This window comes from Ursus maritimus, unplaced genomic scaffold (assembly GCF_017311325.1).
Source record: "Ursus maritimus isolate PB19 unplaced genomic scaffold, ASM1731132v1 scaffold_64, whole genome shotgun sequence".
NCBI lineage: Eukaryota > Metazoa > Chordata > Mammalia > Carnivora > Ursidae > Ursus > Ursus maritimus.
Window position 1 is genome coordinate 74,022 of NW_024426819.1, and position 17,421 is coordinate 91,442.

The 17,421-nt window shown below is 36.4% G+C and overlaps 1 long non-coding RNA gene across 9 annotated transcripts in view; it reads left to right on the top strand.

Moving 5' to 3' along the window:
* The window catches only part of LOC121101159, a 49,799-nt gene extending 33,619 nt beyond the window's left edge, over window positions 1-16,180 (top strand). For all 9 annotated transcript variants that reach the window (XR_005833102.1, XR_005833103.1, XR_005833099.1 and 6 more), the window contains 2 exons: window positions 3,066-3,181; window positions 15,775-16,180. This is a non-coding gene — a long non-coding RNA (uncharacterized LOC121101159). The remainder of the gene's footprint in view (window positions 1-3,065; window positions 3,182-15,774) is intronic.
* The last annotated feature ends 1,241 nt before the right edge of the window (window positions 16,181-17,421 follow it).

Here is a 17,421-nt window from a genome sequence, read left to right on the forward strand (position 1 = left end):
ATTGTTGATTGATCTTTATCCTTAAGAGAAAAAGCATGCCAAGGAGTCTTTCTGGAGGAAGAACCTTTGCTCTTAGTTGAGGTCCACCTTATATGATTTTTGTTGTTAGAGAGTATGTGTAAAACATAGCTGCCTCTTTCTTATAGTAGATTTTGACGTCCAGTGAAACATGGTTGCCAAAATACTTTCATATATTAACATGTTACTAGTTATTTTTGATAATTTATTCTTCCCAGTGGGTGCTTGTCCAAACATTTTTATGTTTCTTAACCGTAATGGGCCTGCCTACTTCATGAAAAAGCAACAACTTCTTTACATTTAGCTAGAAACATTCTTGGAGGCAAGTCCAAACGGCCAATTTGCGTGTGCCTGTAGAAGTGTAGATTCCAACTAAATCTGGAAGTTAAGGCAATTACAAGTAAGAACGGTGTCTTCTCAGTAACCTTTTTTCCAGCCTCAACTTAAAAGACATTTCCCCAAGGAGGCCTGCGCTGGCCCCTTGTTCTGGTTGCACCCGCGTCCTCCCGACCCCAACACCCTGGGGAACTATGTACATGGCCGTAAATACTCACCCAGCGTCACGCTCCGTCTGGCGGGACCTCGGTGGTCCTGTTTCCTGCTTGTCTCCAGCTGCCACCACGCTCAGGCTGCTGCCTTCCAGCCACGTGCCCTGATCATGTGGTCGAGAAATTAAAGAAGATGGCTTAGGTGAAAGGCCTTAGAACAGTGGCTGACCATAGAAGTCATCAGCCAAGAGCAGTCTTAGTAAAAGTTAATCAATGCGTTGTCTCCATCCAGAGGAGACCAGTAGTTAAGGTTCATTGGATCTTTCTTCGCCCTTCTTTCTTTGCATTTTTATTTATTCATAGTTCTTCCTGCGAATTGTTTATTGCCAAGGGCATGAAATAAATAGTACTGAATTCGATATTTTGACAGTACTTTAGACGAATATATATCTTTTTAAAGACTTCATTTTAATTTTAAGTAATCTCTTTACCCATTGTGGGGCTACACCCAACATGGGGCTCAAACTCACAACCTCGAGATCAAGAGTTGCACGCTCTACTGGCTGAGCCAGCCAAGTGCCCCCAGATGGATATATTTTTATTTTGTATATATATAAAAATACATATATGTATTCTATACAGATACATATGTGTATATACTTAAAATGTTTTCTCCACCTCTTCTCTAAGAAATTGCTGTGAACCCTGGTAGTCACCACTGGGTCTGGTGGGTACTCACTAATGCGAAGGGCAGTCCCGGAACTGTCACTGGTGGATGGCCAGCGTGGTGACCCCCGTCTGATGCTGCCCTCTCTGCTCTCTCTTCCCCCGAGTCCATTCATCTAAGGAACTTTGTGCTCACTGCAGCTATCGCTATACTTACAATCAAATAGCAGTTAGTTTCCACTGTCACACTTATTTTATTTTTTTATTTTTTTTATAATTTTTTTTTTAAGATTTTATTTATTTGACAGAGATAGAGACAGCCAGCGAGAGAGGGAACACAAGCAGAGGGAGTGGGAGAGGAAGAAGCAGGCTCATAGCGGAGGAGCCTGATGTGGGGCTCGATCCCGGAACGCCAGGATCACGCCCTGAGCCGAAGGCAGGCGCTTAGCCGCTGTGCCACCCAGGCGCCCCCACACTTATTTTAGAAGCAAAACAAATCAACTGCTTTGCCTTTTTTTTTTTTTTTTTTTTTAATTAAAGGCTACGGGGCACCTGGGTGGCTCAGTCGTTAAGCGTCTACCTTTGGCTCAGGGCGTGATCCCACCGTTCTGGCGTTCTGGGATCGAGCCCCACATCAGGCTCCTCTGCTGGGAGCCTGCTACTTCCTCTCCCGCTCCCCCTGTTTGTGTTCCCTCTCTCGCTGGCTGTCTCTCTCTGTCAAATAAATAAATAAAATCTTTTAAAATAAATAAATAAATAAATTAGAGGTTAGAATTCTGATACCATCCCTGGTGAGAATTTTTTATCTCTTTCCACCACAAGCCTTGCTCTGAACTCAAACAGAGATAATTTGGTAGCTAGAGTTGTCCTTCCTCCTCTCCGCTCTTTCTTTTCATGTCAGACAGGTGGGGTTTTATTAATTTATATATACATATCTTTCCTTTCCTCTTTTTTGATCTTCAACCTCTCCTGTTTTCCTTTTTATGTTTTCTCTTTGTATATCAAAAAATCTCCCCTTGTTATGGTTGAAAAACATATTGTTAACAGTTGTGACACTTATTAACTATCAAAAAATTTCGGGACTATAAGTTTTGAAGTAAAAGGAGGCTTAGATGCAGTGTCCTTATGCTCCAAAGCTCTTGAAACTCCATGGAAATGTTAAATGGTCTTTCTCTTTAGTTACACATGCCTTCCCTAAACAAATGTAAACTGATAGCTTTCTATGTAGTAACAGTGTATTATCACCTAGCAGCAAAAGAATGGGTTTTGAAACCAGGAGTGTTTTATTAAAAAGAAACATATTAAACAGATAATAGAGTTAACAGGAGCCAGACGTGAAGATACATTCCCAAAGTTTGCTATTACATGATTTCGTGTGTTTCTTTGTATTAACAAAAATAGCCCAAACTATGTTTTGCCTCAAGCACCAGGTTTAAGAGAAGTAAATTTGTGGACTAGTTTAGAAAATCAACTTCTGTTTATAACATTGAATTTTAGGGAAGCTGCCTCATTTGTAAGCTAACAAAGGTCTTTCACTTGGAACTGTATTGAAATGTGATCGGAAGCGTCTAGCTCATTTAGGATAATGAAAGGAGAAGAGCATTTTGCCAGTTAGCCAGGAAAGGCCCTAGTTTTGCTTTGAAATCAACCTGTTGTCTTAGTGACAGTCGGTGATGTAAACACCTATCGAGAAACTTTTGGAGAATCTTTTAAAATTTTAATGCAGGTGTTCTTAAAGACCAATTAAAAAATATTATTTATAAGTCCACTGAAAACTTTAGGATTTTCCATGGCTAAGAGTCATATCAATCATGAAAGCGTGACCTACTTCTGAAATATTTCGGAGGGGTTTTAAAACTGGTATTCAAACATTTTCTTTTTTTTTTTTTACAGGTATTAGTCGATGTTGGAAGCAGTCTGAAAAACACATTTTCTGGCTAGGAAATAAAAGTAAAGGATTCGCTTTCCATGAGAATTTCAATTTTATAACCTCCCACATTAATGTTTCGGTGTGTGAAAACGTGTGTCCATGGGATGTGTTATGAGAAAGATTTCATTTGTTGGGTGTTAATTGTTTTTACGACCAATAGTTTTATAAACGATCCTTTGTTTGTTGAAGAATGATTAAAACCACATAGATGTGCCTTTCCCACTTTAAACTTTGGTATTAAGCCAACACATTTAAAGCCAAGGAGTTTATAGTGGTATCTTAGGTTATGCTAGGAAATGATAGCCTTTCTTTCGGTTTCAGCATTTATTTTAAGCGAGTACTTTTATCCCCATAATTACAAACTAAGAAAATGAGTGGTAGGAAGAATGCATGTATGGAAGTACATCAGTAGTCCTTGTTCTCCTTCTCTACAGAGCATCTTTAAGCAAATTGAAGGGAACAAAACGTTGATTACGGGTCATTCAAAACAGACCATACATATAACTAGACAAGGTCTTTTTTAGGCCATACTTTATTACCTATGTTATTGGAAAGCTGAAAAGGGATATGTGTCCAGTTCATCTGGTCTGCAGTTAAGCTAGACCAGAGATTTCTATGAGTGTGTTTTAAAGTTCTGTGAGAAAGGAGATACCCAAAACTTGTGTGGGGATTCACCTGGTGTCTCTGGGAAGTTTTTTCTATGGCAAACACACTTTTTAGTGGGCTTCTTTTAACAGGGAGCCTTTATTACTTTCACAGTCATGCCAAGAGGATAATCTATACAATAAGATAAGAGCAGGGGTAGTTCATTTGTGGGTGTAGTAATTGTATGAGATCCTCATGGTGTGTGTGAGAGAGAAGGTCAAGCCAGCCATGCAGAGGGTTTGGGGAGGCAGCTGGGCCAAGACAACAGGGCATCCTGCAGCAGACAAGAGTCTATGGTGTTCCAACACCTGTCAGGCACCAGTGGAGGCTGAAGACACAGGGAGTGGTGACGAAAAACTTCGGGCGAGTTTAGTTAGGGGTGTCAGAAAGAGCCAGATCGTTCAGGGTCTGGAGCACGCAGTAAGAATATGGATTTTGAAGGCTCGTTAGCAGGAAACTAATGTGATCTGATTTTCTGTGTCGCGATCATTCTGGCTGCCGGGTGGAGAGGGATAACTTAGGTAGCCGACCTGTTGACCTTCCAGTATGTCTCTTCCGTTGTAGGCAGGAACTCCTTTTGAATCTAACTTAAACTTTTCGTGGCGAAGTTGAAACAGCTTAGCAGAGGTGGGCACATTGAGGGAAGGATCCTCCAATATGTTCTGCAAAAATATATGATGAATGTTTTTAAAAGTAAGAGTTGGGGTATTACAATATTGCTTGGCTTTGAGGAAAGCCACCTGCTACTTTCTGTATATAATGGTACTTTGAGGTTCTCGTGTTTAATATATTTAACATGTATATTTATCTTAAAAGTCTGAAGTTATTATTTCTAACTGCCTCTTTAACCATATAAGGAATTTAGGAACACTGAAATCCTATTACTGCACTTTTCATTATTATTCATTTTATTCATTATTATTCATTTCATTATTAGTATCATTCATTATTATCTATTCTTGTGTCTTGCAGTCAGTGCTGGTTTAGATTTATACACGTGCATAACAGTTGCTTTGCTGTTTTTGGCAATTTAGACCTTTCTTGTGAATCATTACTGTTCTTGAAAGGTATCCGATAAATGTGCTCTTTCTCAGGGGTCATTATTGTTAAACACACATTCTTTTTTGGTGAAAAATGTCTTTATCTTGCCTTTGATCTTGAAAGATATTTTTGTGGATACTTTTGTTTAGATTAACAATTATTTTCTTTCATTTGAATATATATGTATTTGTCTTTATCTTGCCTTTGATCTTGAAAGATACTTTTGTGGATACTTTTGTTTAGATTAACAATTATGGTCTTTCATTTGAATATATATATATATATATATATATTTTTTTTTTTTAAATATAACGTACTACTGCTTTCTATTGAAATATCAGCAGTCAAGGGACACCTGGGTGGCTCAGTTGGTTGAGTGTCTGACTCTTGATTTCTGCCCAGATCATGATCTCAGGGTCCTGGGATGGAGCCCCACGTGGCGCTCCCCACTCAGCAGGGAGTCTGCTTCTCCCCTTTCCCTCTGCCCCTCCCCCGGCTCTCCCTCTCTCTCCCTTTCCCTCTGCCCCTCCCCCGGCTCTCCCTCTCTCTCCCTAAACGATAAATCTTAACAAAAAGAAATATCAGCAGTCATTCTAATTGTTTTCCTCTACATGTAATATATGTTTTCTAGTTGATTGGTTTTAAGAGCTTTTCTTTGTCTTTGGGGTTCCATGGTTTTACTGTGGTGTGTATCTAACTGTGGATTTCTTTTTATCTACCCTACTTGAGCTTCCTAAATTTGAGTGTTCACACCTTTCACCTCTTTGGGGAAACTCTCAGCCATTACCTGTTGCTTTTTCTCCATTCTGTCTATTCTTTCCTTCTCAAATGGATGTGTGTTGGACTGAGTCAGTCTAGAAAACAGTTAATACTGGATGCTTCAACAGGGAATTTCAGATGGTGCTCTGGTCTGAATGTTTGTGTCCTTCCAAAATTCCTATGTTGAAATCCTGACCACCAGGGTGTTGGGAGGTAGGGTCTTTGGAGGTGATTAGGTTATGAGGAGCCTCACGAGTAAGATTAATGTCCTTATAAAAGAGACCCCAGAAATCTAGCTCAGCTTCTCCGCCACGAGAGGTTATTGCGAAAACACAGCTGTCTAGAAAGTGGGTCCTCACCAGACATTGGATTTGCTAGCACGTGACATTGGACGTCCCAGCTCTAGAACTGGGAGACATAAGTATTTGTTGTTTAAAAGCCACCGAGCTTATGGTGTTTTTGTTATTGCAGCCTGAACAGACTAAGACATGTGAAAAACTAGTTAGAAATGTTTTGGGACATCTGAATGCCAAACAGGGCATAGTGAGGCCGTTTATGTTTAGCAATAGCAAAAAACTCTTGTCACTGCTTGGGCTGTAGGCTTGCAATAAGGAGACAGTCTTACCAGATCCCAGAAGCTGAGGTCCCCTCGAGCTGTAGCAGGTTCTGCCTTACAGAAACAGGGACCATAGAGACATAGCCGCTGATGGAGACATCATAAAACCCAGACACAGCAGAGGAGAAATATCCTGGTATCCCCTCCTCCTCCCATCCAGTCTCCTGCCTGAGACTCTCACGGACAGAATTTAGCAGAGGAGGAAGCCAAGGGAACAAGTAGGGTGGGAAATACGGTTTTGAGATATGAGCTCTCCAGACTCAGGACATGGAAGGTTATGCGTGAGTCTGAGGGCAAGTGGACCGTTCCATTCTCCTTTCCATATCTTTCAGTTAGGCTTTCCTCTTTTTCATTACTTTGTTTCCCTCTACTACCTCCCGAGTAACATTTTTATTGTGTCAAAATGCGCATTACATACAATTTATACTTTTAATCATTTTTAAATGTGCAGTTTGGTGAGATTAAGTCCCTTCCTATTGTTGAACTATTATCACCACCATCCATCTCCAGAACTTTTTTATCTTCTTAAACTGAAACTCTACCCGGATATACATATATCTCTTTGAGAACCTGCTTTCAGTTCTGTTGAATATATACCCAAAAGTAGAATTGTTGTTAATTCTGTGTTTTTCTGAGGAGCCACTATCCCATTTTCTGCAGCAGCTACGCTAATTTACATTCCCGCCAGCAAGGCACAAGAGTTCCAATTTCTCCCAACCTCAACAACAGTTGTTTTCTGTGTTTTTGATAATAGCCGTCCTAATGGGTGTGAAGTAGTATCTCATTATGGTTTTGGTTTGCATTTTCCTAATGATTAGTGGTGATGAGCATCATTTCATTTGCTTATTGGCCATTTGTATATCTTTTTGGACAAGTATCTATTCAAGTCCTTTGCCCATATTTTAAATTGAGTTATTTTGTTGTTGTCCTGTAGGAGTTCATTTTACATTCTGGTTAACCCTTTATAAGATACATGACTTGCAAATATTTTCTTCTAATTCTGCAGGTTGTCTTTTCACTCTGTTGATAGTGTCCTTTGATTCACAAGAGTTTTTATGAAATCCAGTTTATCTATTTTTTTTCTGTTGCCTGTGTTTTAGTGTCATATCCAAGAAGTCATTGCCACATCCACTGTTATGAAGCTTTTCCCCCTATGTTTTCTTCTAAGTTCTATAGTTTTAGCTCTTATGTTTAAGTCTTTGATACATCTGGGGTTAATTTTTTCATTCTTTCTTTTTTTTTTAAAGGTTTATTTATTTTTTTGAGAGAGAGTGATCATGGGGGGGAGGGGCAGACGGAAAGAGACAGAGTCCCAAGCAGACTCCCCTCTGATCTGGGAGCCTGATGCAGGGGGTTAATTTTTTGTATATGGTGTAACATAAGGATTCAACTTCATTCTTTTACACATGGTTATCGAGTTTTCTCAGCACCAGTTGTTGGAAAGATTGTTCTTTCCCTACTTAATGGTCTTGGCAGTCTTGTTGAAAATCATTGAAAATTATTTGAACATAGTATATGTGAAGTTTTATTTTGGGGCTCTCTAATTTATTCTTTTGTTCTGTATGTCTGTCTTTATGCCAGTATCACATTGTTTTGATTATTGTAACTTTGAAGTAAGTTTTGAAATCAGGAAGTGTGACCTCCAACTTTATCCTTCTTTTTAGTATTGTTTGGGTTAAGATTCTTTGAGATTCCATATGAATTTTAGGATGGATTTTTTTTCTATTTCTTTTTGGGATTTTGATAGGGAATGCATCTGTAAATTGTTTGGGGTAGTATTGACATCTTAACAATATCAGGTCTTCCAATATGTGAACACAGGATGTCTCTACCTTTCTTTGTGTCTTGTTTAAGATCTTTCAGCAGTGTTTTATAGTTTTCACTGTACAAGTCTCTTGCTGCCTTGCTTAAATTTATTCCTAAGTATTTTATTCTTTTTGGTGCTATTGTAAATAGAATTGTTTTCTGAATTTCCTTCTCAGATTCATTGTTAGTGTATAGAAATGAAACTGATTTTGTACCCCGAAACCTTTCTGAATTCATTGATTAGTTCTAACAGTCTTTTTGTGGCTTCTTTAGGGTTCTTTACATACAAGATCAAGTCATCTGTGAATAGAGAAATAGAGATAATTTTAATCTTCTCTTCCAATTTGGATGTCTTTTTTTTTTCACTTTTGATATGGGAAGGCTTTATTCTTTTTTTAGTTTAATTTTATTTACATTCAATTAATTAACATATAGGGTATTATTAGTTTCAGAGTTAGAGTTCAGTAATTCATCTGTCTTTTATAACACCCAGTGCTCATTACATCACATGCCCATCTTAATGCCCATCACCCAGTTACCCCGTCCCCCCGCTGCTCTCCCCTGCAGCAACCTTCAGTTTGTTTCCTATAGTTAAGTGTCTCTTTTCGTTTGTCTCCCTCTCTGATTTCGTCTTGTTTTATTTTTCCCTCCCTTCCTCTATGCTCCTCTGTTTTGTTTTTTAAATTCCACATATGAGTGAAATCATGTGATGGTTGTCTTTCTCTGATTGACTTATTTTGCTTAGCCTGATACCTTCTAGTTCCATCCACATTGTTGCAAATGGCAAGATTCCATTTTTTTGATGGCCGACTAATATTCCATTTTATATATATACTACATCTTCTTTATCCATGGATGTTTTTTCTTTTTCTTGACTGCTTGCTCTGGCGAGGACTTCTGGTACTGTATTGAATAGAAAAGGCAAAAGTAGGCCTCCTTGCCTGTTCCGTTCTTGGAGGAAAGGCTTTTAGTCTTTCACCAATGAGTGTGATGTTAGTGATGGGTTTTTCATAGATGGCCTTTATTATGTCCAGGGAGTTTTCTTCTATTCTTAGTTCGATTTTTTTTTTTAAATCTTAAACGAGTGTTAAATTTTATCAAATGCATTTCTGCATCAATTTAAATGATCATTTCTTTACTCTTCATTTGTTAATGACATGTATTCATTGGTTGATTTTCACTGATTGATTTGAAGTCCAGGAATAAATCCAGTTGGTCATTGTATATGATCCTTTGAATATGCTGTTGAGACCCTTTGAATATGCTATTGAATTCAGAGTGGTGGTATTTTATTTGAAGATTTTTGTATCAGTGTTTATTGGCATATTGGTCTGCAGTTTTCTTTTCTTGTAGTGTCTTTGCCTGGCTTTCGTATCAGGGTAAAGCTGGACTCATAGAATGAGTTAGGCACTGGTCACTCCTCTTATATTTTTTGGAAGAGTTTAAGGATTCTTAGTCCTTGCTTGTTAAGAGTTTAAGGTGTTAATTTTTCTTTAAGGTGTTAATTTTTCTTTAATGTTTAGTAGAATTAACCAGTAAATCTATGTGGTCCTGGGCTTCTTTTGTTATTGAGAGGTTTTTGATTACTGATTCAATTTCCTCACTAGTTATAGGCCTATTCAGATTTTAAATTTTTTCATGATTCAGTCTTGGTAGCTTGTGTGTTTTTAGGAATTTGTCCACTTCATCTAGTTTATCCATTGTGTGGGCATGTGATTGTCCTAGTTCATTCCTTTCTATTTTTATGAAATCAGTAATGCCCCCTCTTTCATTTCTGGTTTTACTTATTTGTGTCTTCTCCATTTTTTTTTTCTTAGTCTAACTAAAGGTTTGTCAATTTTGTTTATCTCTTGAAGAACAAACTCTTGGTTTTGTTGATTTTTTTCTATTGTTTTTCTCTTTTCTATTTTATTTATCGCTGCTCTAATATTTATTATTTCTTTTTATTACTTTTGGGTTTAATTTGTTCCTCTTCCTCTAATTCTAGTTTTAGGGTATAATTAGGATTTTAGATTTTTCTTCTTTTTTAACATTGACTTTTATACGTATAAATTTGCCTCTTAGCACTGCTTTTGTTGTATCCCTTAAGTTTTGCTGTATTGTAGTCTCATTTGCTTCAAGAGATTTTCTAATTTTCCTTGTGATTTCTTGTAGGACTCATTCATTGTTTAATAGTGTGTTGTTAATTTCCACATATATGTGGATTTTCCATCTTCTTTTAGCTGTTGATTTCTAGTTGCATTATGTTCTGACTGAGAAAGGTATTTTGTATGTTTTCAGTCTTTTAAATTTTATTAAGACTTGTTCTGTGGCCTAACATATGGTTTATCTTGAAGAATGTTCCATTTACACTTGAGAAAAATGTGTATTCTGCTATTGTTAGATAGAGCATTCTGTATGTGTCTGTTAGATCAGATTGGTCTACAGTGTTGTTCAGGTCCTATATTTCCTTACTGATCTCTGTTTCATTGTTTATCTGTTGCGGAAGGCAGGCTATTGAAGTTTTCTGCTATTATTGTAGAGCTATTTATTTCTTCTTCAATTACATCAATGTTTATTTTATATATTTTGGAGCTTTGATGTTTTATGCATATATATTTATAATTGTTATATCTTCTCGGTGAGTTAATCCTTTTATCATTATATAATGTCCAGCATCTTTTATTTCAACCTGAAGGACTCTCTTTAGCAGTTCTTGTAGGACAGATCTAGTGGTAATGAACTCCCTCAGCTTTTATTTATTTGGGGAAATGTTAATTTCTTTCTCGTATTCGAAGGACAGTTTTGCCGCATATAAAATTCTCAGTCGACGAGTTTTTCTTTCAGCACATTAACTATATTGTCCCACTGCCTTCTGAGTTACAAGGTTTCTGCTGGGAAATCTTGTAAATGATGAGTTGCTTTTCTGTTGTTGCCTTTAAGATTCCTTCTTTGTCTTTGTCTTTTGATAGCTTCATAATAATGTGTCTCAGTGTGGGTTTCTTTGGATTTATCCTTGCAGTTTGTTGGGCCTCTTGGATTTGTAGATCCATCTACATGGATTTGTACATCCCTGTCTTTTCCTTAAATTTATGATGTTTTTAGTCATTATTTTTTCAAATAATCTCCTTGCCTCATTCTCCTTCTCCTTTTTCTTCTTCCTCTTCATCCTTCTCCCCCTCCCCTCTCCCTCTCCTTTTCTTTCTCTGCTTATATTGGTCCCCTTGATGGTCAGAAGTCCCTTAGGCTCTGTTCATTTTTCTACATTCTTTTTTCTTTTTGCTCCTCAGACTTGATAATTTCAAATGACTTGGCTTTAAGTTTGCTGGTTTCTTCTGCCTGTTCAAGTCTGTTATTAAACTCCTCTAGGGTATTTTTTTCAATTCAAGTATTTTAATTTTCATATCTGGGATTTCTGTTTGTTTTTTTTTTTTTTTTTTTTTTTTAATAATTTCTATCTCTTTGTAGGTACTTTCAGGTGTTCCCTCTATCTCTAGTCCCTGAAAAACGATTGCATGAGATGACATTCTTTCTTTCTTAAATATTTGATTGAATTCATTGGTAAAATCATCTGAAATTTTTCTAGCTACTGTGTTTATTCATCTCTATCCAGTATTCAACAAATACTTACTGAGAACTTCCTCTGTGCCAGTCATGGGTTTAAAGTCTTTGGGATAGATCAGTGAACAACCTGGATAAAATTTCAGTGCTCATGGGCTTACGTTCTAGTAGTATAGAAAAACAATAAGTAAAACATAATAAACAGGAAGTGATATAGCGTGAAAGGAGGTAAAAACTGTTATGAAAATAGAGCAGGGAAAGGGGGACCAAGAGTTTGGAGGTAGGGTAGAATGGAAGAGGGCAAGGCGGCATTTTAAACAGGATGGTTAGGATAGGACTTATGGAGGAGGTGATGGCTGATGCAAGAATTAAAGGAAGTGAGGGAGTAAGCAATACGGATATCTGGAGAAAGAGCATTCCAGGCAGAGGGAAGACACAGCCCAATGGGAGATCAGTCCTGCTGTGTTTTAGAATGAGCATGAGGGTAGTTTGGTTATTTTAGTAAAGAAGAATGAAGGTGAGGTTTACAAAAGCAGTCAGAATAAGTGTTGATGAGTGATAAGATCCTGAAGTAAGATACTTTTTTCATTGTAATATGGTCTTTTTTCTGTTGTGACCAAAAACACCCTCAGTGGTTCAATATATAATAAATGAATTAAAAAAGATGATTCTTCATTTTTAAAATGTAGCTTTTAAAATGGAAGTACCTTTTTGGAATTATGGTAAATACATATGTCAAAATATAGTAAGTATATATACCAATGATTTAGCCCATATGATCATATAATTAAGCCCATCTGATTTATTTATTTAGCCCATATGATTATATAATTAAGAAGTTAGTTTTCATTTCATAAACTAGAGAATTATTTTTTTATTCTCTGAGTGCTAAAGGACTAGAAAAAAATATGAACATTCATTGCCATGTAGAATGCAACCTACTATAATCATTAAATAATTAGTTGTTTATTAACTGACATTTTGTTTTATTCTTAAATAATAATCTATCAGTACTGGAAAAAGTATAGCTTAGGATTCAGAAGACTTGCTCCTATTTTAAGGTTTTGACTTCTTTAACGTTTAATTTTGAGAAAGTCATTTCAGACTTCATTTTACCTACTTGTTGGAAGTTTTGTTTGTTTTAAATGAGATTTGACTAGGTGTACTCTGTTTCCAAAATACCTGTGCTTTTGTTATTCTGTGATTATTGTTTTATAATTTTTTATAATATAACAATGCACTGCTTTAAATATTTATCTTACTGAGAATTGTTAAAGAGGAAATTATGTTTTGGACAAACTTCTGTTCATGTTCAATGTCCAGTTACAACACTGCTTATTTTCTGTATCTTTTCATGATCACTTCAGAATTAATTGCTTCTTCACCTGGGCTGCTATAGCACTTTAGGCTTGTTTCTATTATCTGCCACTTTTCATAATATTACTTACATATATCTATCCATGAGTTGCCTATCTTTGTATCCCCAAGACTCTAAAATACTCTGCACACATTAGGTGTTCAGTCATTCTTATGCCTGTATATTTAAATACCAATAGTTACTTCGTAATATTATTAATGTAGCAGAAATTAAAATTGTATTCACTAACATTACCACTTGAAAAGCAGTATTCCATATAATGAGTGTTTCTTGCGGTTAAAAACATTTATTGCAGGCATTTAACAAGATTTAATTTGGTCTTTTGGTCTAACTTTTACATTAGATGGTTGGCATAAATACTTATTTGCATGACTCAAGTACATAGATGTAAGAAGTAGTTATCTTGTCACTGATTGTGCAATCACTAAAGTGGATGATTATTACTGATTACCTCCTACTTATTCCATTGCATTTTGGATCAAAGGCACAAATTTCATAAAGATTAAGTGTTCTAAGACATATTCATAAGTGTGTTTTTATGTAGCGATGTAATTTTTAGCAGGCATTCATAGCCATTTATGAGATGATGTGCCCTTAAGTACAATGAATCAGAACATGATCCTTATTTTGTTTAGATTTTCAAATTTTTTTCAGCTCTCCCTAATCCTTTTTTTCTCCCTCCTTTAAAAACTTCTTTTGAAGAACCATATTGATTAATTTATTCAACAGCTGTATATTTAACATCTACTATATGCCAGGCACAGAGTTAGGCATTATTAGATTTGGATGTGGACAAGATAGCTAAGGTCTGTGTTGTCAGAATTAACAGGTAAACATTTGCCCATTTTGCCAGATTTACTAATTGCCTACCATGTGCTAGGCATTGTTCTGGGAATTGCAGATACAGTAGTAAAAATAAAGTCTATACTCTTTTTAGCTTACGTTCTAAAGGAAAAATAAAATATGTGGGGATAGGTAACTTTACGAAGGTTGGTCAAGAAAGTCCTTTCTGAGAAAGCGATGTTTGAGCCAAAATCTGAAGGCTGAGAAGGAACTGAAGAAACAGACTAATTGAGGCCAAACAGCAAAAATCGATGATGGATAATGAGAATGAACTCATGTTTGATGCATATTGGTTTGTAGTTTTCAGGATGAGAAGTTTGTAGTTTTAAGGCGTTTACTGTTGCTTTTATCTTTTCAATTAATTATTAAGTAAGGACATCAGTTGGGAAGTGTTGTGGGCGGGGATAGAGAGCAAAGAAGAACAATTGAGGACAGAAAAATGTGAGGAGAGGGATCACCGTGAAATAATGAGAAAGGAATAGACAAACCAGGGAAGCACAGTAGGACTTCTAGGCAGTGTCGAGGGTCTGCTTGTAGGTTTGTTATTCTGAATTTGAAGTGAAACCAGTCAATATGGTTGTATGGTTTTTCTCTAGCTACAGGCACAGGTGTGAAGACATGTAGGGTTTAACAGACTTGGTTTTTTTCATCCTGGGAGATTGATGGTGGAGAAAGAGGACAAGAGTATGTTGAGGGTGTTTGCTAGGAAGTCATAACTCAAGCTGTAGAATTTATGCTGAGGAAGAAGCAAATGGAGAAGGAATGATGACTGAACATGCTTGATGGCTATAAAGAAAGTGAGGACTCAGTGGATCAGTGGTGTGACTGAGATTGAAAATTGTGGTTAGACCAATGAATTTCATGGACTAATATTATTATTGTAGTATTAATACCTATTTATTAATAGATGTGTTCTGTGTGTATGCATGCACAACTGCATGCAACTTTTTAACATTGAAGATTGTGAGGTTTTGCACAGATAATTGAGAAAAATATAAGGGCCACCCGAAGTTCTGGGAGCTCTTTCTTTTACTTTCTTTGTGTGTGTGTGGTGTGTGTGTGGGGGGGGGGAGGTTTGTGGTTATATACAAATGGTTGAATGTAATAGAGGGAGAATATAGAAAGTTAAAAACACTACTGGGAAGTCAAGAAACCTGGGATCTTATTTCAGGTTACATACAACACCACCTTTTAAAAGTCATGTGACCTCATTGGCTGTATTCTCTTAATTATTTCAACACTGTGCCAGGTGTTGGGCATATCATAAGATCCGATAAACATGGGTAGAGTGCTATGCAAGTACCGGGGTGGGGCATGCAACCGAAGTGGGATGGAGAGTGGTCACATTCAGAGGAAATGACATCTAAGCCAAGATCTGAAAGATAAGAAGGTGTTAGAATTTAATAAAGAAACCACAGGCAGAAAATAGGGGAGATTCATGTCTACTAAGATCCTTAAGCAAGAAAAAAAAGACTTTAAAGGATCCCGGTGACTGGTTTGTAGTGTCTGGAAGAAGAAGAGTTGAGACATGAGGCTAGGACATTAAGCAAGGGCCATACTTTAAAGGACCTGGTAGTTTGTGTTAAATTTCATCATAAAAGCAATATGAGGGGACCCATCATTGGGTTTTACATAGAGGAGTGATATAAGACAGAATCACCTCAAAGTGTGGGATTTGCCTTGACTACATTGAATTTTATCATCTTTAAGGTTAATTTAAATTATTTGATTCATTGTATTAATATCTGAGTATAAAGCAGTATATCAAAGTGATTTAAATATGTGCCTCTTATTTTAATGTGAAAAGAATGAAGAGCAATTAATATCGGACTATATTAAACATAGAAATAAAGCCCTGTTTACAAAGCATTATTAAACTCATATTAATCTGTTTGCAAAAAGAATTGAAATTAAAATTTTCTATAATTCTGAGTACATTTGGTTACTGCTGTATATTTTCCATCATATCAGTGAAATGTGAGTTTATGTGTGCCATTTAATATCCCCAATCAAATGTAGCTGAAACTGTGCTTTCTCTCTGCAGTGATTTAAACTTGTGAGATGCTTCCATTAACTGGAAAAACAATCATCTGTGATAACTTTCCTGATCCTTCTGATATGTGGGAAATCACTGAAACGATTGGCAAAGGAACTTACTGGAATGTTTTTAAAGTGTTGAATAAGAAAAATAGCCAAAAAGCAGCAGTGAAAATTCTGGACCCGATTCATGTATGTCACGTTGTTTTTCCTTTTTTTTTCCTTTTTTTTTGTTCCTGATTAACTTCATTTTTATTTGTACTAAACAGTTAAAAAGTCTGTAGGTAACTTGATTTATTGTCACAATGTCAACTACAGTAATGTAAATGTAGAAAATGTAAAAAATGTAAAAATGTAAAAAAATGTAAATGTAAATGAAATGAAATGTAAAATATAAATGTAAATGTAAAATGTAAAAAAATGTAAAAAATGTAAAATGTAAAAATGTAAAATGTAAAATGTAAAAAAATGAAAATGTAAAAAAAAGTGTATTTGTTAGGTTTTTCTTCTTATATACTTAATATATACAATAGAGACCAATAAATATTTAATAATTGAGCAAATATATAATACAAGTAAGTTAATAAATAAGTGCATCTCTCCATAGCTCAATGGTTGATTTAATGTTATTTTAGATTTCAAAAAATTGTAAGAACACAGACTCAAGGGTCTAGAAATAATTCTAAAATGTCATCTTGGCCAAATCTCTTTTTCCTCCTACATTTATTTAGGCTTCAGGCAGAATGTTTCTTAAGCGAACCCAGAAATATTTTATTTTAGATGATATATCTTTCGGAGATGGGAAATTAATTTTCAGGTTTGCTGAAATGTTTCCAAAGCAGAAATGGTGTTCACTTATAATCAGGGTGAGTTTCTTTATGAAGAACGGAAATTGCATGTGCATATGGCCTCTTAAAGTGATGCCCCAGTGGGGATCCTCTTTTGCTTTTTTTTTTTTTTTTAATTTTTTTTATTATATTATGTTAGTCACCATACAGTACATCTCTGGTTTCTCATGAAAAGTTCGATGATTCATTAGTTGCGTATAACACCCAGTGCACCATGCAATACGTGCCCTCCTACTACCCATCACCAATCTATCCCATTCCCCCACCCCCTCCCCTCTGAAGCCCTCAGTTTGTTTCTCAGAGTCCACAGTCTCTCATGCTGCATTCCCCCTTCTGATTACCCCCCCTTTCTTTATGCCTTTCTTCCCCTACCGATCTTCCTAGTTCTTCTGTTCCATAGATGAGAGAAATCATATGATAATTGTCTTTCTCTGCTTGACTTATTTCACTTAGCATTATCTCCTCCAGTGCCGTCCATGTTGCAGCAAATGTTGAGAACCCATTCTTTCTGATAGCTGAGTAATATTCCATTCTATATATGGACCACAGCTTCTTAATCCAGTCATCTGTTGAAGGGCATCTCGGTTCCTTCCACGATTCCTTCCACGATTTAGCTATTGTGGACAATGCTGCTATGAACATTGGGGTGCATATGGCCCTTCTCTTCACTACGTCTGTATCTTTGGGGTAAATACCCAGTAGCACAATGCCTGGGTCATAGGGTAGCTCAATTTTTAACTTTTTAAGAGACCTCCACACTGTTTTCCACAGTGGCTGCACCAACTTGAATTCCCACCAACAATGTA